Source organism: Triturus cristatus, chromosome 4_1 (genome assembly GCF_964204655.1).
Source record: "Triturus cristatus chromosome 4_1, aTriCri1.1, whole genome shotgun sequence".
Classification (NCBI taxonomy): Eukaryota; Metazoa; Chordata; class Amphibia; order Caudata; family Salamandridae; genus Triturus; species Triturus cristatus.
In genome coordinates this window covers 1,256,443,043-1,256,466,345 of record NC_140585.1, presented here as the reverse complement: position 1 = coordinate 1,256,466,345, position 23,303 = coordinate 1,256,443,043, and the positions used below count along the sequence as shown (strand labels likewise).

Genomic DNA, 23,303 nt, shown 5'->3' with positions numbered 1-23,303 from the left:
AGATAAGGTGGAAAACTTTGCTCTGTGCAATGTTCAAGAAACTTGTACATTTTCAGGGAAAAATTTCCAGGCCACATGTGAACGTTGGTAGGAACTTTGCTTTTACCACTGTAAGCAGAGGTTGGCAATTTGGACTTAGCAATTTAGTTGTCAGGAACTGTAGTGCTGCAATTTGTTATGCCACCCACACTTTCAGTGTTTAGGTGCAGGTGATGGGACCAGCGGTTTTACAACCATACACCTGGGTACCTGTAATTTCCCCTTCTGTCCACGGGGCTTCTTCCACAGAACCATTTTTCTTTCTTGATGATCCTTTTTCCAAAAATGTCTACCCTTGTTTTCTCCTGGTTTATGGTTAAATAATTGGTTGAGCAGTATTGATACAAAGAGGTTAACACATTTTGCAAGCCTGTGCCCGAAACATTGAATAAAACAATGTTGTCTGTGTAAAATAATGCAGTTATTAGTTGTTCACCTAACTTTGGAGGGTGGAAGAGGGTGGACTGTCGTTGGGCACTCAGATCTGCCAAGTATAAATTGAATAAAGTCAACCTTGTTTTCTGCCTCTATCTATCTTGATGTTAGACTCTTATTACACCCAAATGTCGTTCTGGTCAAATTGTCTGATTATAGAATCTGTAGTCCATTTTGCAGAATTGGAGGGATGTTCCGTTCAACTAGTTTTCTCCAAAGCCCACTTCTATTGACTAAATGGAATGCTTTGGTGAGATCTACAAAACAGGTGTATAAGGATCGTTTTTTCCTAATATATTTTTCTGTAAGCATGGCCAAAGTTGTCAAATTGTCAATGGTGCTTGATGCCGGACGGAAACCTGTTTGGTTTAAGAGTAATACATTTGATTTAGTTGGCCAGGATTCCAGTTCCTCGAATAGTAGGCCTGCATATATCTTTGCATCAATGTAAAGGAGTGCGATCGTGCGTTAACTATTAGGGTTCCCATATCGGCCTTTCTTATAGATGGGATGTATAATTGCCCATTTCCATGAGTCTGGAACCCTGTTTTCACTTAGGCATGCATTGTATATTCTCAGTGGATCGCTACTCCAAAACAATCAGTCGTTTATGAATAGTACTGCGGGCAGGCCGTTTGGACCCATAACCCGCTTCAACAGGTGTGTATTTTTGCTTCAATCTTTTGTTCTGTAAAGTTTAGTCATGGTACTTCACTGGATGTGCTTGACGATAATTAGTTTCTGTTTGGGTTCAGATATAATGGGGATGTGCTTTACTCTCTTTTTTTTGGGCACCATGTTTCCTAATGCTCCTGCGGGTCTCCGCTCGAGTTGTTTAATAATGGACCATAGCGGCTTGCTGTTTTTTCCCTTGTCAGCCTCCACACTTTTTATCCACTCCTGGTCCATGTGTGCCTGCTTGACCCCCCTATTCTGCTTTTTTAAAACTTTTTTCTTATTTCATAGAAAGTTTTGGAGTAGGCATCTGCCATGTTTTGAAACTTCTGATTTCTAGCTGCTTTAATTTACTGCCTCTGTTGCCTTAAGGACTGGGTGTTCAATTTATTTTTGTGTATTCCCTGCACGTTGTCATCCATTGTTGAGAACCCAGTTGTTTTTCAGTGATACCTGCATAGTCTCCAATTTTGAGATCCAGTCTGGTTCTACCCCTTGCTCAGTTAGTAAGCTTGTTTAACCATTTCTCAAGGATAAGTTGATCTATCATATTCGTTCCTCCGTGACTAACTGGATCTTGTGTAGTGATATCTTTCATATGGTCCGTCTGCTGGTTATTGTTTTTTTTAATTTTTTTTTTATAAAGTTTTATTGAATTTCATGAACGTAACAATCAAAACTTTACCATCAGTTGCAGACATTGATAAAGTGCATAGGAATGAATTGGTACAGTACTCACAGTTGTCATCACAGGCTGTAACACAGGTAGCGGCTAGAAATAAAAATGAAGTAACATAGCATGTACAGGAGATATAGTTAATTATTCAGTTTGTTGAGCCATAAAATAAGGTCAACTGGCCCCATATGTCACGTGGTCGGGACTTACATAGTAATTCTTCTGCATAGCATATCAATTGGTCTCTACAGTAAGCCATGTCTTGTAGCCAGCGTTTACATGTTGGTGCGGGCCTGCCGCCCCAGTGAATAGAGACCCTACGCTTTGCCAGCAGTAGTGCAATAGCTACCCACTTATGACTGCCAGTGTTTTTCAGCGTAATTCTTCCTAGAAAGCAAACATGCATAGTACATTCTATACTTTTCTCTACTATTGTGGGGATGGAGCATGTAATGTGCACCCAGTATTCAGCAACCTTCGGACAGGACCATGCTAGGTGTTGGAAGTCCGCACCCGGTGTACCACACCGAACACAGCAGTCTGATTCCCGCAAGCCATATTTATTTGATATTTGATATTTGAGGGGTTATTTGTAGAGCGCGACGTTCGCTCCGGAGGGAGCATCTTGGCGCTGAAGATCCTGACTAATCAATCCTGAGGTTGAAGGGGGGTTTAGATGGCCGCTTTGGCGTAATCATCGGAGAGGTTGAAGATCCAGGTCTTTAAGAGCTTTCTGAAGGATTTTTCAAGCGTCTGATGTCGGAGAGTTTTGGGCAAGCTGTTCCATGCTTTAGTGGCCAGAGAGCTTAGGGTTTTGCCGCCCTTAGTCTTTAGGTTATATTTGGCAGGGAGGATGAGATTGTCAAGAGACGAGCGGAGGGAACGGCTGGGGGTGTAGTGGGGAAAGCGTCTGGAGAGGTACTTAGGGCCGGTTTTGTTGAAGGCACGGAAGGCAATGATCAGTATTTTGAAGAGAATTCTCTTATGGAGAGGTAGCCAGTGTAGTGAACGGAGGGCAGCAGAGATAGAGGATCTGCGAGGTAGCCTGAGTACCAATCGTGCGGCGGAGTGAAGCACACTTTGAAGTTTTGATAGCGTGTTCTTTTTTGCCCCTGCAAGAAGGCCGTTGCAATAGTCTAGGCGGGAAATTATAAGCGCTACTGTCACAGTTTTCCTGGCATCGGTAGGAATGAAGTTGAAGAATTTTCTGAGTGATTTGATTGTTCCAAAGCATTTGCCAGCTACCGTTCTAGCATGTATGTCAAAGGAGAGGTCAGAGTCAAAGATAACGCCAAGATTTCTGGCGGATGTAACAGTCTGGGGGGGAGCAGCTGAATCATCTGGCCACCAGAGGGCTGGGCAGAAGGACGCGTTTTTTCCAATTGGAAGGATCTCAGTTTTGCTGGAATTGCATTTTAAATGGTTGCGATCCATCCAGCGGAAGACTTCAGTTAAACAGAGTTTAAGGTTGAGCTCGGCATCAGTGGAATTGTCCTCTAGAGGCACGATGAGTTGTGTGTCATCGGCGTACGAGGTGACTGGTATACCGAAGGAATCGATCAGGGATAGGAGTGGGATGAGATAAATATTGAAAAGGAGGGGGCTCAGGATGGACCCCTGTGGTACACCAGACAAGACCATCTTCTCTTTCGAGTGGAAGGGACCTAGGGTGACAGTTTGTGAGCGATCGGTGAGGAAAGACTTAATCCAGGCTAAAACAGTGTCGGTGACGCCAATATCCATCAATCTACTGATAAGGATGGAGTGGGAAATGGTGTCAAACGCCGCCGTTAAGTCAAGGAGGATAAGAATTGAATTTTTCCTCTGATCTTGTAACAATTTGATGGTGTCTGATAGCTCTATCAGTGCGGTTTCAGTCGAGTGTTTTGGACGGAAACCTGATTGTTTGGGGTGGAGAATGTTGTTTTCTTCCAAGTGGCGTTTTAACTCTCTGTAGACTAGTTGCTCCATTATTTTTCCCAAGGCAGGGAGTAGTGAAATCGGGCGGAGGTTGGTCAGATCTGTCGGGGATTTATTGGCCTTTTTCATAAGGGGTTTGACAGTTCCCTTCTTCCATCGGCTGGGGACAGACCCTGTGAGGAGTGAGGAATTAACTATTTTGTTGATCGTAGGATTCAACACCTCGATTAGTTGGTGCAGAATTTTTGGGGGACAGGGATCAGATGGTGAGCCAGATTTGCAGGCCAGGATGATTTCTCTGGTTTGCGCTAACGTGGCCGGTGAGAAGCTACTGAGAGTGCCGACACTAGAGTCCGGGAGGGGGGGGAACAAGTGGGGTATCCGGGGTGGGAAAGTTGTTTTGGATGGAGGCAATTTTATCTTCAAAGTAGTCAGAGATTTGGTCACAGAGATCTTGAGATGGGGGAATTTCCGGTAGGAGTGCTTTGGGTTGAGTAAATGATTTTACTATTTTAAACAGCGTCTTTTGTTTTTGGCTGGCATCTTTGATGGCGTTAACGTAAAAGGTTTTTTTGGCTGATTTAATTTTTGAGAGATACGTTTTCCTTATTAGAGTATATGCAAGGCGATTGACCTCATCGTACGTCTTGGGCCATTTCCGTTCCGCCTTCCTGCATAGCAAATGAGCGTTAGCTAGGTCAGGTGTGAACCAAGGGCCCTTGGTTTTGGTTTTTTGTTTGGAGGAACCGGGACGCTTGGGGGGGATTCTGGACTTAATTTCCAGTGAGATCCAGTTGTGGAAAAGGTCGGCGTCGATTTCGACGTTCCCCGATAAAGTGGGGGATTGAGAAGGCATTAGGGGTTTGAGACTAATGTTTTCTTGGACCTTTTTCCAGTTGATGGAGTTGGTAAGGAGGGGGTTGGCTTTATTGCAGGGGGGGCGGATTCACAGTCTTAATGTGAAATGGGATCAAAGAGTGATCAGACCAGATCTGTGGCAGAGGGGGAAGGGTGGTTAAAGAAGAGAGGTTGGTGCACACACCATCAAGGGTATGACCAAGAGAGTGCGTAGGAAGAGTGACGAGCTGCTGGATGTTAAACATATCCAGGGTTTGGGAAAAATTGACGGATTGGGCGTCGGTTTTAGATTCAAGATGTAAATTGAAGTCGCCGAGTAGGGTAAAATGTGAGTATCTTAGGGAGAAGTGTCCCAAGGAGTCACATAATGAGTCAAGAAACTCAGTAGCGTTTCCGGGTGGGCGATAGATAAGGCCGCCTGAGAAGGAGGTGTGTTCATTTAATTTAATTGAAAAACCTAAACCTTCTGTTTTTTTCAATGGTTCTAGATTGAAAGTATGACAGGAAAAGTTGTTTCTAAGTATAATGGCGACCCCACCACCTCTCCCCTTAGCTCTGTCTTGTCTGAAAAACGAGTAGCCTTGGGGTAGGGCGATAGCAATATCGGGGTTGCTCTCTTCCGTTAACCATGTTTCGGTTACCATTAAGCAATCAAGATCGGAGTCAATGATGAGATCGTGTATATCTTGATTGTGCTTGCACATGGATCGTGCGTTAATTAGTCCTCCTTTGAATAGAGGCTGGGAAGCGTTGGTGGGTGATGGAGCGGCTGGAGTGAGGCCTGAGTTAGTAGAGGTCCAACGGCAGAGCTTGCAGCTAACTGAGTCGGTTAGAGTGGCTGGGTCTAGTATGCAGGGGCAGTGCTTGGAGCCCTGTAGATGATGGAGGTCACTGGACTGGTAACGAATGTGGGAGGAAGAGTGGACAGAGTTTCCTGCGCCTGTCGCGGTCTTGGCGCGGACGGGCGCAGACGGGCTTGCCTTAGGCGCGCCTTCGGCGCGCAAACGGCGCTCCCGCTGCGCTTGTCCGCTGCGCTTCCTAAACATACACATTATATAGGGGAGAAGGAGAGGGCGTGGCCTATCAGGTGGGCGTGGTTTAGCGCGCACGCCTGTGCTGATGGCGGCGTCTGAAGGTGAATTAAGTGCGCGACAGCGTTCAAATCGGCTGCGTGCAGTTTGCAGTCTTTGGTTTAAGAACAACAATTAGGTCAGTGACACCACACAATGAGTTTAAAAATAGGGCAAATATAAAAGTAAGTAGTACCTCCAGCACCCGGCTTCCGCCTCAGGTCTGGGTCAGGAATCAATGCTGGACGCTGGTGTTCGGCGTTTAAATAGGCGGACAAGTGGGCGTGGCCTATCAGGTGGGCGTGGTTTAGCGCGCACGCCTGTGCTGATGGCGGCGTCTGAAGGTGAATTAAGTGCGCGACAGCGTTCAAATCGGCTGCGTGCAGTTTGCAGTCTTTGGTTTAAGAACAACAATTAGGTCAGTGACACCACACAATGAGTTTAAAAATAGGGCAAATATACAAGTAAGTAGTACCTCCAGCACCCGGCTTCCGCCTCAGGTCTGGGTCAGGAATCAATGCTGGACGCTGGTGTTCGGCGTTTAAATAGGCGGGCAAGTGGGCGTGGCCTATCAGGTGGGCGTGGTTTAGCGCGCACGCCTGTGCTGATGGCGGCGTCTGAAGGTGAATTAAGTGCGCGACAGCGTTCAAATCGGCTGCGTGCAGTTTTCAGTCTTTGGTTTAAGAACAACAATTAGGTCAGTGACACCACACAATGAGTTTAAAAATCGGGCAAATATACAAGTAAGTAGTACCTCCAGCACCCGGCTTCCGCCTCAGGTCTGGGTCAGGAATCATTTATGCAACTGAACAGGCATGTAGTACCACTGGTGCAGATATTTAAAATGAATAATTCTAAGGTTCCCATTAGCAGTTAACTGCCCTGTCAGTTTACAACATGACTTCCAATCTTCCGGTGTTAACGGCTCTGTTAAAATAGCATTCCATTTTTGAAGTGACCTATTGGTCTCCGTGATTTCTTCAATTTGTGAGGCATGATATAAACGTGTAATCAGCCTGGCTCTAGTTTGTGTGGTGTAAATCAGCTGCAGGGCTCTCAAAGCCTGCGGATCCATGGAAAAATTGGGATATAATTTACTGATAGCTGCTCTCAGTCGTACATAGAGAAATATCATCATTGAAGTGGCATGACCATCCTCCATGATCTTTGAGATATCAAGGAATTTATCCTCTGGGAAGAGATCGCCCATTGTGCATAACCCATCGTCATGAAGGATCTTGACGGATCCAGTTTCATTAGTTACGGATATGGCATCATGATGCAATAAGGGCATAGCCGGGGCGTATAGAGGGAGTTTGTTTGCTCGCTTCCCAAATTCGGTCCAGGCATTCGCAGTGCAGCGCACCGAGTCTATCTCACCTTTTTCAAAAATCGTACGGCTATTGACAATCATCGCTTTAAGCGGCGTGGGGTGGACCGAACCCTCCTCCACAGCCACATGAGGGGTGTTAGAAGGTGGTTCTGACACTATGGGCCGCCCGGATTTTTCGCTTTTTGAGCACCTTATTGTTGAGCTTTTACTGTTGGGGAGCCTCATAAGTTGGGACTCACCCACAGTGAACTCAGGATGGAAGAGACATGCCAGGGAAAGTCAATGTGTTTTACTGTGTTTTCACTTCCTTATTCCCCTATGGGAATGTGGAGCCAGGGGCTAGATTAACTTCAATTAGGCCTACAGATTCCAGACACGCACGCAATGTAGCAAATGTTAAAAGAAGTATTCTGCAGAGTCCAAAGTCATATTTGTACTGCTTTTGGGTCATCCAGAACTGTCATATTTCTCTGAGCCAGCCATGACCAGACCCAGGCTGAGGGCTGACGTCAGCTGGATGGATTGATAACCTTTCTTCCACAAGCGAGGGCCTCCTCTCCACGAAGAGAAGATGGGTGGGGCTACAGGCCAATCCATCAACTGCTGTCGCTGGGTGCCAGGCACCAGGCTGCGCCAAGAAGGGAAGGCAGCTTGGGGGGAAGGTGCTTTCGAGACATGTGGCAGAAACCCTGGATGACGCCATTTTGAGAAAGCTCAGAGGCTGGACAAGAAGGAGGGAGCAGGGGCAGGGATGTGATGTGTCGCTATTTGATAGGACCAACAGAGACTTCCTGCCAGCCCCCTACTCAACTTTTAAAAAGTGCTTGCACAGGAAGAGAAAGTCTCTCTGGGGTGTGGTCTGCTGAGGGTGAAGGTGCTGGAGCCTGGCGCAATGGGCAGTTGGAAGGAGAGACCCCCTGACTGCTCCCAGGACCCTATCAGCACCAGAAGAAGAGCCCAGGACTGGTGCACAGAAGCAGGGGCCTCTGCGCAGGGAGAAGAGAGTCCCAGAAGGAGAGCCTGGTGAGAGGCTGGCGCAGGGAGCCAGTGAAGACAGCACCCTGCTGAATCAGAGACCCTGAGGGCAGAGGAGAGTGTTCCCAGTGGCGGGGGCTGGTAAAGAGGAGCATGAAGTGCCCCATAATGCCTCGCCAGGCATTTGGAAATCTGCCGTTTTGGTGCTTTGTGGCCCCCAGAGGTGGGGGGTCACCCTCACTTGTGAAAAGGTGCTGGGGGAGTGGCTGGAGGAGCACCGTCTCCCCCTCCCCCCCCCCCCCCCAGCACGAAGAAATCTGCCATTTTGGTGCCTGGTGACCCCCAGAGGAGGGGGTCACCCTCATGTGGGAAAAGGGGTGCAGGGGGGCTGCAGGAGCACAGCAGTCTCCCCCAGCATAAAGAAGAACAGTCCACCCCTAAGTTTCACGGGGCATCTGAAAGAATAACCCCTCCAGGACTCAGCCCGCCTTTAACACCTTCTAGGCTGGAACTTATGTTCTACAGCTGAGGGTGTACTATGAAGTGCATCATGGAGTGAAGGGCTGAGATGGGGATGTCTGGAGAAGGGCATCCCCTGGAGGTGAAGTGGTGTAATTGCACCGAAATGCATTTACTATTGGTTATTTCTTTTTAGGTGGACTGAAAGTCTCATGTGTAAAGTGAAGTACCTGTGTAAGGTGATGTTAAGCTAAATGGAGTTATGTTGCTGGACCTTCCTGCTAGGGGGTCTGGCTGTATTTACGTAATCCCATGCTTTTACCTGTGATTCCTTTTAAAGTGAAGAGGCGCACTGCAGGAGAAGTGTAGTTGCCAGGAGTACTTCTTTTGAAGGGACTGTAAGTCACATGTGTAAGGTGATGTTAAGCTAAATGGAGTTATGTTGCTGGACCTTCCTGCTAGGGGTCTGGCTGTATTTACGTAATCCCATGCTTTTACCTGTGATTCCTTTTAAAGTGAAGAGGCGCACTGCAGGAGAAGTGTAGTTGCCAGGAGTACTTCTTTTGAAGGGACTGTAAGCCACATGTGTAAGGAGATGTCATAAGCCAAGTGGGGCTATGTTGCCAGACAGTACTGCTAGGGTGTCTGGCTGTATATGCGCAATCCTGTGATTTCATCTGTGATGCCCTTAGGGGCTGTAATTGCAATGCATTCAAATGATCAACCAAGGTGATGAGTACTGTCATTCTAAAGTGTGCGTAAACATGGATTCTTACTGTTGCGCTTAGGTGAAGACCACAGACTGCTAGCCTTAAGATATAGAGGTGCATACTTTATGGTCAGTAGGAGATGCTTAGTCAGGGTCATGTGTCACCAAGGCAGGTTTACCCCTTTTTAATGCTTGTTGAGGTAATGGGGTGGGTCGCCACTGGGATGGTGCCAGTGCGCAGGGCCCTCGCTCCAGGTTATGTTCAACTAACTGCACTGGGGGCAAGTTGATGTGCATATATGGGAGTGGTGGTACTAGACCCCACCCCCCCCTGCGGGAGGGGTGGAGACGTTATGCAATGTCACAAAGTAATTCCAACAGCTTATGTATCTTTGTAAATTGGTGCATAGTATTGAGTGGTGTATGTGTTTAATAAATGTACTCTTACTTTTATAAAGCAAAGTACAGACTGGACAATCAATTATTGAGTGTTATTTTTGTGCACCTGCAAATGGCGATTACTAGCCCACACCACCTCCCTTGAGTAAGCCTCCGACTGCTCTGCAACGCTACCCTCTGAGAGTCAGGTGCTACAATTGGGTGTTTGGTTCCCAGTGAAGGACAAATGTAGTCCTGTTATTTGTGAAAGCCTCACAGATGCTGCCTCGTTTTCCAATATCAGGTGTCTGCTGCCAATAATAGGCATAATGTGCTTGAGCACATAGATAATATAGTCTGAAATCTGGTGCCATAAACCCGCCCCTATCAAAAGGTAGCGTTAGCTGTTCCCATTTCACTCTTGGTTTCTTCCCACCCCACGTTAGTGTGATAAGCAACGTGCGGAGTGTGGCGAAAAAATGGTGTGACAGGCGGCTAGGGATAGTTAGGAATAAATATAAAAATTTCGTTTAAACGATCATTTTGATCAGTGCTATTCTATCTGCAATGGACAGCTGCAGCTTTATCCATCTATTTACTTGATCTTCAAGTTTCATGACCGCCTTACCATAATTATTTTGTATGACCACTTGGGGATCCTTGTGGATCCAAACACCAAGGTATTTGACTGAGTCAGTACTCCATTCCAGTGGGTCACCAAGTTTCATGCGGGGCGTGCTGTCAGTGAGTGGGAGTATAATTGATTTGTCCCAATTAATGCCGAGACCTGAGTGCCATTCAAAGCTAATGTATTCACGGATAAGCCGTTCAAGATATGTGTCAGGCTCACGAACATACAGGACCATATCGTCGGCATACATTGACACCACAATGGGACGTTGGTAGAATCGTAATGCTAGCGATGCATATCTTTGGCGTAATATGCATGCCAACGGTTCCAGCACAACCGCAAACAGGGGTGACAGTGGGCAGCCCTGCTGAGTGCCGCGTTTTATCTGGAAAGAGGCAGAGGTCTGACCATTGAGTCGCACCTTAGCCACTGGGTCCGTGTACAATAGTTTGATCCAATTAGTATATACAAAAGGCACTCCCATTCGATGTAGGACCGCAAACATATAGGTCCACGCAATGGAATCAAATGCCTTAGCGGCGTCTACTAAGACCGCTACTGCAGGCAATGTTGGCTCCAGTAAATGCAGCAGCGTAAACTATGTACGCAAATTATGCAATGTAAAGTGAGTCGGTATGAATCCCGACTGGTCAGGAAGTACCATGTCGGGTAGAAGGAGTTGCAGTCTATTGGCCAACACCTTGGCTAAAATTTTGACATCAGTGTTAATAAGCGATAACGGCCTGTACGACCCACACTTGTCAGGTGCTTTACCGGGCTGAAGCAGCGCTACTATCAATGCGTCACGAAGCGTGGGTGGGAGCCGCTGTGAATCATAGGCTTCCATGTACATCTCGTGAAGGTAAGGAGCCAGAATAACAACATACTCCTTGTAAAACTCAGCAGGTAAGCCATCCGTACCTGTGGCCTTCCCATTTGGTAATGTCTGGATAGCCTCTCGTATTTCATCAAGTGTTAATTGGTGCATTAAAAAATCCTGTTGCCTGCACGAGAGCCAGACCAATGCTATATCCTCCAGATATTGCTCTAATTCCCCTGTACTCGCTGATTGTTTACCGGCATATAGTGCTTGATAATATTGCACAAAGTAGTCTAGTATACCCGGTGTGTCATAGTGAACAGTCCCATCATCTGCAATAGCCTGTACAATGTGCGATTTGGCTACAATTTTATTTGCCAATGCCCTCCCGGGTCTACCACCCTCTCCATAGTACCTAGCTGTCCACCTGCGTGATCTATGTTTCACCTCTTGCTCCGCCGCCTCATTGTATTCTGTAACTTTGGATCTAATAGATGCTAGGGTTGTTGCATTCGCCGTGAGTGTATATGCTTGTTCAAGGTCGCCTAATTCACATTCAAGTCTCTGCATGGTATTTCTTAAAGATTTAAGGACACCTGCTTGTATTCCCATACAGACACCACGTATTGTGACTTTGAATGCCTCCCAAATCGTTTCCATGCTCTGTACTGAGCCAATATTAGTATTAAAATACTCATGTATCGCTTCTTTTAGTTCCTCACGGAACACTTGATCCAGCAGTGAGGATGCCTGCAGGTGCCACTGAAATTGGAATGGTGTGTGTGTAGGCACAGACATGCATAGAACTACCGGGGAATGATCCGACAATGTCTTAGGCAGGTGTCGGACCGAAGTGATCCACGTGTTCACATCATTGGTGGCTAGCCAAAAGTCTATCCTGGACCAAGATTGATGAACATAGGAGTGATAAGTGCCCTCACGTCGACATGGATGTCTTAGCCGCCATACATCCAGTAAACCCAAGCCCTTCATACCATCTAAAACAGACATAGTAGCTTTTTTATGCTTATATTCTGCAGAGGTTGTCCTGTCTTCAATGGGGACTAACACAACATTAAAATCACCACCACAAATAAGTGCAGCGGGGGAAGCATATAGATCTTGTTCCAGAGTGTGTCATAAAAATCTGGGTTGTCTATATTAGGGCCATATACATTAACTATGGTTATTAATGTACCGCAGAGTTTACTGTGTGCTATTATATAACGTCCCTGGTCATCGGCATCTACCTGTAAGAGATCAAAAGATGCATTTTTCTTAACTAAAATCATGGCTCGCCGTGCATAGGAGGAGTACGAAGATGCTAAGCGGACTCCAGCCCATGTAGTAGCAACTGTCTTAGCGGTATGTTTAGTGAGGTGAGTCTCTTGGAGCAGGGTCAATTGAATACCCTGTCAATCTAGGTAGGCCAATACTTGCCATGTCTTTTTGGGATTATTCAGTCCCCGCACGTTCCATGTTATCCATGTGATGATCTTATCACCGCTATCCGTCATGGTGACATATTTCGATATCAAACGTGTGAGCATGTAAACCTGTGCCATTGAACTGTACCTGTACCTTATGACATCAATGCAATCTGCATTTCAAGCAAGTGTAAACAACAAATTCCCCACTCCCCCCCCCCCCCACCCACTTTAGCATCTCAATTATGCCAAGGGCTCCCTGTAAAGAATAGAAAACATAGGCATGGAACATCATACTTCTCATTTGAAAAGTGAAACACTTAACAAAGTGTTTCAGTATAATCGTAAAACAGTTCGGGGGACACCCTCTTGGGGGAACGCCAGTAGCCTTGTAGCCTCCCCGCAGTGGTCAGGGGGGGGTCAGGGCTAAAGGAAAAACTAACTCCATCCAGCAGAGTGTCAAGAAAATCATGTGTAGCGTGCTTCAGAGGTTCTACATCGACATATCAAGACAGGAAGTTGTAACATTAACAGCAATTACCAAAATGTGCACTACAGAGCCCCATATTATATACTATATGGCATGTATACCGTACTACAAAAGAGGCATGAACAATGTATAGCAATCATAGCACCAACAACCCATGCCAATTAGGTCCATAGGAATTCCTGCCCAGGCACATGCCGAGTGCGTTAGGCCCATAGTTCAGTGAGCGCCATATCGTCCAACCCACAACATTCTTGTCCCTTGCTAGGAATATCCATCAGGTGCACACCGGGGGTCCCAGCAGCAGAGCATGCCTCCTCAGAAATATTATATCAGTCATGACTACTTAAGGGATTAGGGGCTTGCAGGACACATCACAACATAAGCAGTGTTGAGGATAGATAAAGAGTGTATAGTAGGACAGCAAAGAGTATTAACAAGAAACCAGCAATAATGATAAAGATGTACCAGAAACCAGCGCTTTGTGTGCAGAATGCATCAGTCTTCAGTGTCCGCATCATCATTTGCAGCTTTAGAGGATTCTTGTCGCTTCACTTGGCGTGCAAACTGCAGGGCGTCTTTTGGTGTTGTAAAAATCTTCACTTTACCTTTGTGCTACTCCCGCAGACGTGTCAGGTACAGCATAGCATACTGGATTTGTAGTGCTCGCAGTTTTTTCTTCGCCGGATGGAACTCTCGTCTCGCCTGCTGCACCGCAGTCGTGAAGTCTGGGAACAGAGCAACTTGCACTCCTTGGTATGTGGTAGTACCCTTCTCCCTTGCCAGACGCAGTACAGTGTCGCGATCACGATAATTGAGAAGGCGAGCAATAATAGGGCGCGGCGGAATGCCCGGTATGGGCCTGGGTGCTAAGGACCTATGTGCCCTCTCCACAATCAACATATCGGAAAAATGCTCCGCACCCAGCATGTCCTTTAACATGGCCTCCACATAAAGCTCCATTTTTCCTGTATTGGTGGATTTAGGCACTCCAGTAATTCGGAGATTGTTGCGCCGGGACCTGGCCTCAAGATCTTCATTCTTTGCCTGAATTATGGCCAGGAGTTTGTCCATTTGTGCGCAAGATTCGCTAACAATCCCCATCTGGTCTTCCGTGGTAGATATGCGCTGTTCAGCCTCCGTGATGCAGGAGCCAAGTTTGTCAAGTTTTGCCGCCATATTGTCCATCCTTAAATTGAGGTTGTCAATTTTACTATCAATTGCCTGCAAACTGTGTTGCATTGCAAGCATCATGCGTTCTAGCTTCGCACCAGTGCCAGGTTCCAGTTCCGGCTCAGTATCCGATGCAGCTGGAGTGCGGGATTTAGTGAGGCGTTTAGATTCAAATGAGAGCTTAGGTTGTTGCTTGTCTGGTTTACCCATTTTCGCTGCAGCCCAATCTGCCAGGTGTAGACACGTGGGGTGTAGGAGAACAGATGTGCTGTCACCGCAGTTCGCAGTGACACACCGACCATCCGGAGCAGCGAAGTGCATCAATCACCAGTAGGATCTGGGCACCCACACATCTGGTCTGCGATTTTGGATGCAGTAGCGAGAGATGGATCATGTAGGGTGCGTGCAGCATCAGAGACCACACAGCGCCGTCAGAGATGCAGCGCACTCCTAGGCAAGAACGCACCAGTGTCTGTATCTCTCCACACTAGGTCACTTCATCACAAGCACTCCAGCCAGCTGCTGTAATATCGATCAGGGATGACAGTCGCCAGCTGCATCCACCATGCTCATAATGTAGTACTGTTTTAAGAGTGCAGCAGTCAAGTTCATGGGGCAACACAGCAGCGCTAAGCAGGCAATCCCCACATCCACCGTCAAATGTGCAGCAGCCATCATCCACAGCAGGCAGATCGCCAGCGCAACATCGGCCAACAGCCACAGCTACAATGATACAGGGCACAAGGGAGGACAGCTCAGCAGATGCGGGATGGTGAGCACCGCAAGTGGCGTGAAGACAGTCATGCCCAGGAAGAGGCCAAAGTGCGCCAGATTATAGTGTCACACTCACCACGCTCGGCCGCTGCAGTACCCCAAGGCCGCACGCGCCTAATCCACCACAAGGAATCCAAAATGGTGGCCGTGTGCACAGATCCCAGGCCGACACGGCGCCGCAGTGGAGTGTATCATGGCAGGGGCACCCCAGGCTGTCAGCAGCACCGCAGTGAGAGCGCTGCACTTGGCCACGGGCCTAGGATACAAGCGTGTGGTCTCCACAGTGCTCCGCCGCCTACATAAGAGGAGCCGCAACGGATAATTCCGGGCAGTATCAGAGTGAAAAAAGCATGTGGCCGCCGTAACACAGCCAGCAGTGCCGGGCAGTACAGTCCCTGGAAGTGTGGCCTATTAATTCCCACAGCCACGCACCGCAAACGACGTGCCGGCGCCTCCGGCAGGAGATCGCAGAGGTGGGGAGGAAATCGCCACTACACCAAAGGATATGGATGCCACCCCCTGCTCTTTACCGATTCCGCCGCTCCTGTAGGCTGCGGGCGGTCCTTGTTCAATTGTCCGATGTCGGTGGAGGCACCGCCGCAGGTTCGCGACACCCGCCGTAGAAACTGCACCCGCCAATCCACACAGTCAGAGCGCTCTGTAGTGTAACTGATAAGCGCTCACCAATCATTGCTAGGCCTGTGCTGCCATCCAGGAATCATCAAGCAGCGCTTGGCAGGAATCTGGCCGCTGTATGCAGGGGAAGGATTTCCGTATCTGTGCACTGCTGGATGGAGGGAAGTAGAACAGGATTTTTGCCGGATTGAAGCCCTGACCCGCAGAGCAGCACTAATGTGCAGCCATTTTGCGATGGACTCTCTAGCGCCCCCCTCCTCCCTTGCTGGTTATTGTTGAATATTTTCATTATCTGACGATGGTGGTTGCTTTTGCATCTAACCTCTATATGAAAGCTTTGAAAGTCATGGACTATAGAAGAAGATGTGAATGTGTAGTCCAAGGTCTACTCAATTCCTTTATTTGTGTGTTGCTGCCATTGGTAAGTCAGCTGGGGTTCTCACATTAAGGGCCCTCAGCCCCAGGACACTATGATTTGCAGGAGGATGTGATGCCAATTTATTGATGTTCATAAATTGTGATACCTGCATTGGAATTCCCAAACTCATATCTTGGACCCTTTTTCTAGTGCTCCCCTTGTAGTGGTTTACCATGGTTAGATTGAAGTCTCCAGTAATAATCCATGGTATTTCCCTGTGGGTGGCTCGTAATTATAATTATTTGTTTTCTGTTGCTCTAAATGGATTTAGTTTCTGTGTAGTGTTAGGATTAATGTAAATATCAACTTCTATGAGTGATGTTGCCTGTGATCCTGAGTTTCAGTTTGTGATTGTTACCAGCATATGTGGTTGATCTTCAGATATAATTGGCTTGCATTAATGATTTTGCTAGTTGTTATGTAGGTCAATAGGCCACCTTTCGGGTGTTCTTTGGACTTTGCCTTCTCTGCTAGACTTGCAAATTCCACATATCCTTGTAGTGGGTTTTCAGCTTCACGTCTGGTTTCTGAGAGGTAGGTGTGGAAATTGTGGAGAACAGTTCCATCTTGGGTCATGGGCCAGTTTTATGGCCCTTGCTATATTCCACATGATTAAGTTAGTGGTTGAAGACAGAGTCAATAGTGCCTTGAGATTTCCGAATGTTTCCCAAACTTGTTTGAAATTCAGCCACCGTTCTTCCAGCTGTATCAGGAATGTTGTTGGCGATCTTCTGGCCAGTTCAGCCTCTTGTGTTGTGGATTGGGGATCTTGTAGTGCTGTGGGCCTGGATGGTCATGGACATTGGCGATGTTCAACTCGCTTATGGGCCTGAAGACATCCAGTGCGGTGTCCTTAGCATGGTGTAGCACTGTGTCCTTGCTTTCAGGCCAGATGTCTGTTGTAGAGCCCCTTCCATCCTTTTCATTTATCCTTTGCAGGTTTAGAAGAGACAAATATATTTCAATCTCGACTTTCATCAGCTCAATCCCCCAATCTTCAAGCACTTTTGCCTTAGTCACTAGTGACTGCACGATTTCTTGATTACAGAAACGCATCTCAGTGTTCTGATTGGGTTCGCCAATTTTAGGTGCTAAGAAGGCCACATATTCCTTGCTCTTTGGATTCTAAACCCTGGATTGAGTTTCATATCTTTACTATGTTGCCCCTATTGAGGACATCCTAGGGGCCCTGCGATGTGTAACACAGGCAGAAGATAAGACTTAGTGCTCTCTTGTCCTTTGTTGCAGCTTGTTTAGGGTACAATTTCAGTGCCGGCCCAACAAGGAGCTGCCCGATGATGAAGCAAGACACCTCTCAGGGTGTGTGAGGGCTCTTGCTCCTGATGGGCCAAATCCCTTGACACATAAGGCAACTTCCACCTCCCCTTACTTTTCTTTAGGAACTGCATACCTCTGATTGTAGTACAGTAAAATAGCCTGGGGTGATCTGGGTGAAAAGATAGCAACCGATAACCTATTTGCCTAGTGGGGTGGAATGGAGGAATTTTATAGGTGCTCTGATCACGACCATTCTGCACGGATCAATCAGCCAGCAGAAATTGGGTCAGATCCCTTGACTTGATACGTAATGCACTTCCGACCTCCCCTTCTTTTTCTTTAGGAACTGCACGCCTGATCTTTATCGATTAAACCTCAGAATCCAATTCGGTGTCTACTAGTCAACTGTCGGTCAGCAAAGAAACATGCCGCTGACATTGCAGACTTCATCTTAAACCAGGAAATAGACGTAACTATCCTAACAGAATCATGGCTAACCGATACATCCTCCCCATGCCTATATCTGTTAGTCCCCCTGAACTATTGTATCGTGAGACTAGATAGACAAAACAAAAAGGGTGGAGGTATGGCCTGTATACCTAAATCGGACATTGCCATTACCAAAATACAATCAGACCCCTTAGAGTCCTGTGAATATCTTGGCCTGTCATTAAGATCCGTAGACAATCAAACCAGCAAACTTAACGCATTTTACCACTCTCCAGGTAAAAACACCAAGTTCATAGACCAACTTTTAGATATCATCACAGCAAACACTACTCCCATTCCAATGATATTTTCCTAGGAGACTTCAATCTCCACTGGGAGGATCATACTGACAACCAGATCATCTACTCAAAACCTTCTTGGTAGCTCAATCGCTGGTGCAAGAATGCCATCTACCAACCCATTCAAAAGGCTCTACCTTAGACTGAATCATCTCTAAAGAAAAAGCTGTAGATAAAATCGAGATCACCCCCTGCGACTGGTCTGATCATCACATCATTACCTTCCAAATGCCCCATATAAAAACGAAAACCTCATCACAATCAACAAAACCCAGAAAATGGATCCGCGACACCAGAGGGTTCAATATGGAAACTCTCGCAGCACGATGTGAGAAAGAACTGCAACCTCCCAAAAACCTGGTAGACATCAATGACCTCATGGATTACTACAATAATACGATGACCAGCATAATAGAGGTCATAGCCCCATTAACACTCAAATGGGTCCCAGACAAAGAGAAAAACCCTTGGTTTAACGGATCCCTCAATGAAGAAAGACGCTCACTCAGACTCACGGAGCGGAAATGGCGACAACACCCTTCCTCACCCCATCTAATCCAACTAAGACAGGCCAGAAAGGTCTACAATAAAAACATTCTAAACTCAAAAAAAGACTTTTTCAGAAAAGAACTGGATAATGCAAAAACCAGACCGAGAAAACTCTTCGAACTACTAAAAGATCAATCCAATAAAATGGCCAAATCCGCACCAACAGCTACAAAAAGCAATCATAAGCAGCGAAGAATTCTCCTCCTTCTTTACAGCCAAAGCTGTATCGATGGAGGTTGAGCTAAAAAAGGCAGCGAATTTCCCCATCGAGCTAAATAACACCCCAGCCAAGCCTCAATATCAACCAACGCTGGAATTACCCAAAAATAATGCTGTATGGTCAGAATTCAAGCCTGTCATCAACACAGATATCGCAAAGATTATCTCGATCATAAGACCAAACAATCACTTCAACGATCCTCTACCTGTTGGTCTACAATAAACCATCTGCTCATCCCCTCATGGACAAAGATTATTGACGCTTCATTATCGCAAGGCTCACTACCGGACCACCTAAAAACGGGGCAAGTCACCCCAATCTTAAAAAACCAACAGAGAACCACGCAGACCCGAACAACTTTAGACCAGTAACAAACATCCCCCTAGCCAAAGTCCTGGAAAAATGTGTACAACAACAACTGAGCCAACACATCTCTGAATTCAAATTGCTGAATGACTATCAATCAGTATTTAGACCAAACCACAGCAATTCTGCACATCGTCGACAATGCTCTACTTGCCCTCAACTGCAACAAAACCTGTCCCCTAATCCTGCTTGACCTTTCAGCTGCATTGAACACAGTAAACCATACCAAAATACTAGATCGCCTGAAAAATAGGATGGACTTAGAGGATACAGCCCTTAAGTGATTTAGTTCATTCTTAGAAAACAGATCGCAAAAATTCAGAGTGAACCAAACTTTATCTGCTTCATCCTGAAATCTTATTGACGTACAGCAGAGCTCAACACTATCCCCTGCTCTATTCAATTTGTATGTAAAGCCACTCAATGAAATCTTACAGCAAGCAAACATCTCCTTCCACATGTACGCTGACGATACACAGCTTTACATCAACATCATATCGATAGAAGAGATCAGTATCATGAACCAGGCACTAAAGAGAACCGTCCATTGGCTAACGAGTAATTACCTCAAGCTCAACCCACAGAAAACTGAATTCCTTCTGATTTCCCCCCAGAAAAGCGCTACGAATATCAAGGAATGGACCAAACTAATCACAGTGCTAAACTGTATTCCGAGGATTGTAGATTCAACCAAATCCCTGGACATTATGCTAGATAAAAACCTGAACATGCTTGCACATATTAACATGATGGCAAAAAATGCGTGCTTCCACTTCAGCTACCTCAGAAAATTGAAACCGTTCATAAATAACTCTGACCTTAAAACAGCAGTCCGAGCACTAGTGATATTAAGGATTGAGTACGGTTGCACAACACTAGCCGGTCTTCCTAAGATTTCAACAGCACCACTAAAAGCCTGTCTCAATGCGGCCACAAGACTTATAACTGGGTCCAGAAAATTCGACCACATCACCCCTCATCTGAAAGCGCTCAAATGTCTGCCCTTGGAAGCAAGAATACAACTAAAAATGGCATATATCACTCACAAAGCGATACACTACAATACACCAATGTACCTAGCCCAGAAAATTACTCTATCAGGAGGTTGCCGGGTTTCCCGGAGTCACGGAGGTCTGTTACTGAAACCGGCCCTCTTCCGAAAGAAAATAACTTATGACCAAGCTTTCTCTGGCGCAGCACCAAGAATTTGGAACGCTCTCCCCCCTAACTTTAGGAAAATCTCGCCCATCGCTGCTTTTAAAAATGTAACCAAATCCTTTTTCATGAAACAATTCCTTCCATAAATCCACCAGTCTTGACATTATCTGAAGACCTTCTAGTTTCAATACACATGCTACTACATCGACCACGAACATCATTCTGGTCTTGTAAATATGATTGTCAAACACAAATGTCTCTCTCACAAATCAATATATAATTAATTTTTGACTTTGTAACATAACTGTTTCTGGTAACTTGCTGTACACTGTTCAGGTTCACTGAAACTGCATGATGCTCGTTTTGTTCTAAGTTGAAAGATGTGCAAGTGTAAAGCGCTCTGATACCCTATTAGGGTCATGTTCACGCTATATAAAACAACAAATAAATAAATGCCTCTGATTCTACCTGCACCTCTGGGAGCATATATGCTGGACCTTCATTGCCCCTAGTCCCTCTTTTTGTATACTTATTTTACTGTGGTGTCGGGGTCATTACCACCTGAGCTTCGGAAGGAGCTGGAACTCTAGGTTTACCTGGCAATCTTCTAAGTGGGCACCAGGGATTAAAGACCGGGATGAATGAGGTGATCGAGTTATTCTGCTCTCCATATTCAGGCCAGGCCTCCAGTTCCACTTGTCTTCGATACCCGATCCAATGCCAGGTTTTTCTCTCGTGATGGAGTTTCCACTTTTGTATTTTTTTGGTGCCCACGGGCTTGCCTGTGACATTTGTCTTCTGTTGCCAATGCGACTGGGATCGCCATCATGGGTTTAATCTTGGTGACAAGTTTTGTATGTTGTAGGGTGTTCTCTAGCTGGCCCACCTTGTGGTTTTTGCTCTCTTGAAATGCTCCTGCTTGGTGGAGTGTTTTATTACATTTAAATTGTCCAGTTTGTCTATTGCCATTGTGACAGTTGCTGGTGGAGTTTCGTTTAGTGCTTCCTATCCTGTCGTGGATGCTGTTTTAGCTGCTACTGCAGATCTACCATTTGCGTTTTTACCGAGTCTTGTTGTGGGGTTCGAGGGGTGGGTTTAGATCTTTCCTTGGGTGAGTCAGATTGACCGTTTGCATTCTAGAGGATGACACTTCCGTCCGGGTTAAACACAATGCCTCTTAAGTGAGTGAGTATTTCCAGCTAATATTCTCCAGTTCTTTTGAAGGTGACCTTGGTATTTCTGACTTCTAGTTCACGTGAACACTTCTATCTGTTGTACAACTTGGGACCTGGGCCTAATTTCATCTATAGGGTTTTGTTTGTGGCCTTTTATGACGATAATCAGTGACAGAGGGTTGACCCCTTTAGGCAGTGTTCCACTGCGTTTGACTAAATTGTACTTTTTTAGATAGGGTCCCGGTTGCTGTCTTAGATTTGACATTGACTCTTGGGCTGGCTTCAGGAAAGGTATTTCTTCCCATACTAGCCCCAAGGCGGTTGCCCTGTCGCTAAGCTATATCCAGTTTGGTTATTCTCCTGGGGCATCCTCTTCCTGATTTTTTTAAATTTAGGGTGACAGTAACATCCACATGTTATCTTCTAACCTGAAGATTAAGTTCAGATGTGTTCACTGGATGCAACTTGCCTGAAATGTCTGGCATCTGAAGTTCTAACAAACAGGGTGCCAGTATAAATCTTTGATTAAGCTCACAAGATATAGGAATTTTTGGTTACAGCCGGTTACCTTCACTCATTTGAATCCTTACCCAAGGGTAGATAATTCAGGATGTTTAGCAATGAAAGCTTGGGTTCATTCGTACATACTGCACGGCCACACGTGAAGTACCCAATTGGACAGAAATAATGTAGTGAACTGATTTCATCTGAAGAACTAGACAAAGGCTGGAAATCGATGACATATTTGGTGCATTTCACTATATCTGGAATTGTTGCATGTTAATATATTTTGAAGACATGCCGGTTTAGGCTGGCATCTTTGTAATTTTCTTCGGGGAGGTGAAGCTCATTCTCTAATATATATTCTGTTGAGCGCAGTGTACTTATCCCTTTAACTGTTCTAAATAATGCTTGAGAAAGATCATTTGAGTTTTGCCCTAATTAATCTATTAAAATTACTATTTTTGAGACAGTTGGCAGATATCGATCAACATTACTGAAATGCTGTATCGTTACGTTTTCTGAAGATCACATTTTACGCAATGCAAAGTTCTAACTGGATAAATGTAATGTTCTTGGTTATGCACTGATCACCAATGTATTTATAACAGGATCTGTATTTCACAACGTATAAGGACATATACCAATTTATTCAGAGGGTCCAATCTGAGAGTTCATTTTTTAATTTGTTTTTAATAATAAATTAAAGACTTTTAACAATGAATAACTGTGAATGTTTTAATAGATTTGTGTGTTTTTGCAGTGAGTATTTTTTAAGCCATATCTCATTTCAGGAGTTCTTGTTTGGTGGGTTATCACATCCCCTTAGTAATTATGGGGTAGTTTTGTTTTGGTGGGGGGGCAGTTTTTTACTGTTTTTAAATATACAGTTCCCATAGTTGGTACAAACCAAATAGCATGTAGTATAAAGACACAACAAGGCATTGCACATTGAGCATGAATTCCCCATAGCAGCAAACACAAAAACAGTACTGTAAGCTGGCACTGTGAGGCAGGCCACATGCAGTTTGGCTCCCCCATGAGCAGCTCTTAACTTCCCAGGGAGGGAGCAATTTCTTGGTCTCAGACCAGTGCAGGGCCGACAGGGTTCCAATGTAATATCATCTGAGATTAGCCCATTTCTTCCAAACTTTGTGGTGTTTCTGGGGGCACCCTCTTGACATGTATTTCGGACATTCCAGGCCCATGCAGTGATCCATCTTTGTGGCCCAACTCTCAACAGACTGTGCCGCTGTAGCATTCCATGCCTGTGATTTGTCTCTTTTAGACACTTTCAAGCCCAACCATACCAGTGCCCTCTGATACCTGTTACCGCCTATGTCCTCTGTAAGATGGAGCAATATTAATTTGGGAT

General features: G+C 45.8%; 1 long non-coding RNA gene across 1 annotated transcript in view; it reads left to right on the top strand.

Moving 5' to 3' along the window:
* LOC146856527 (uncharacterized) overlaps positions 1-23,303 on the top strand; it is a 1,813,942-nt gene that overhangs the window by 522,155 nt on the left and 1,268,484 nt on the right. The gene's annotated exons all lie outside the window — the stretch shown is intronic.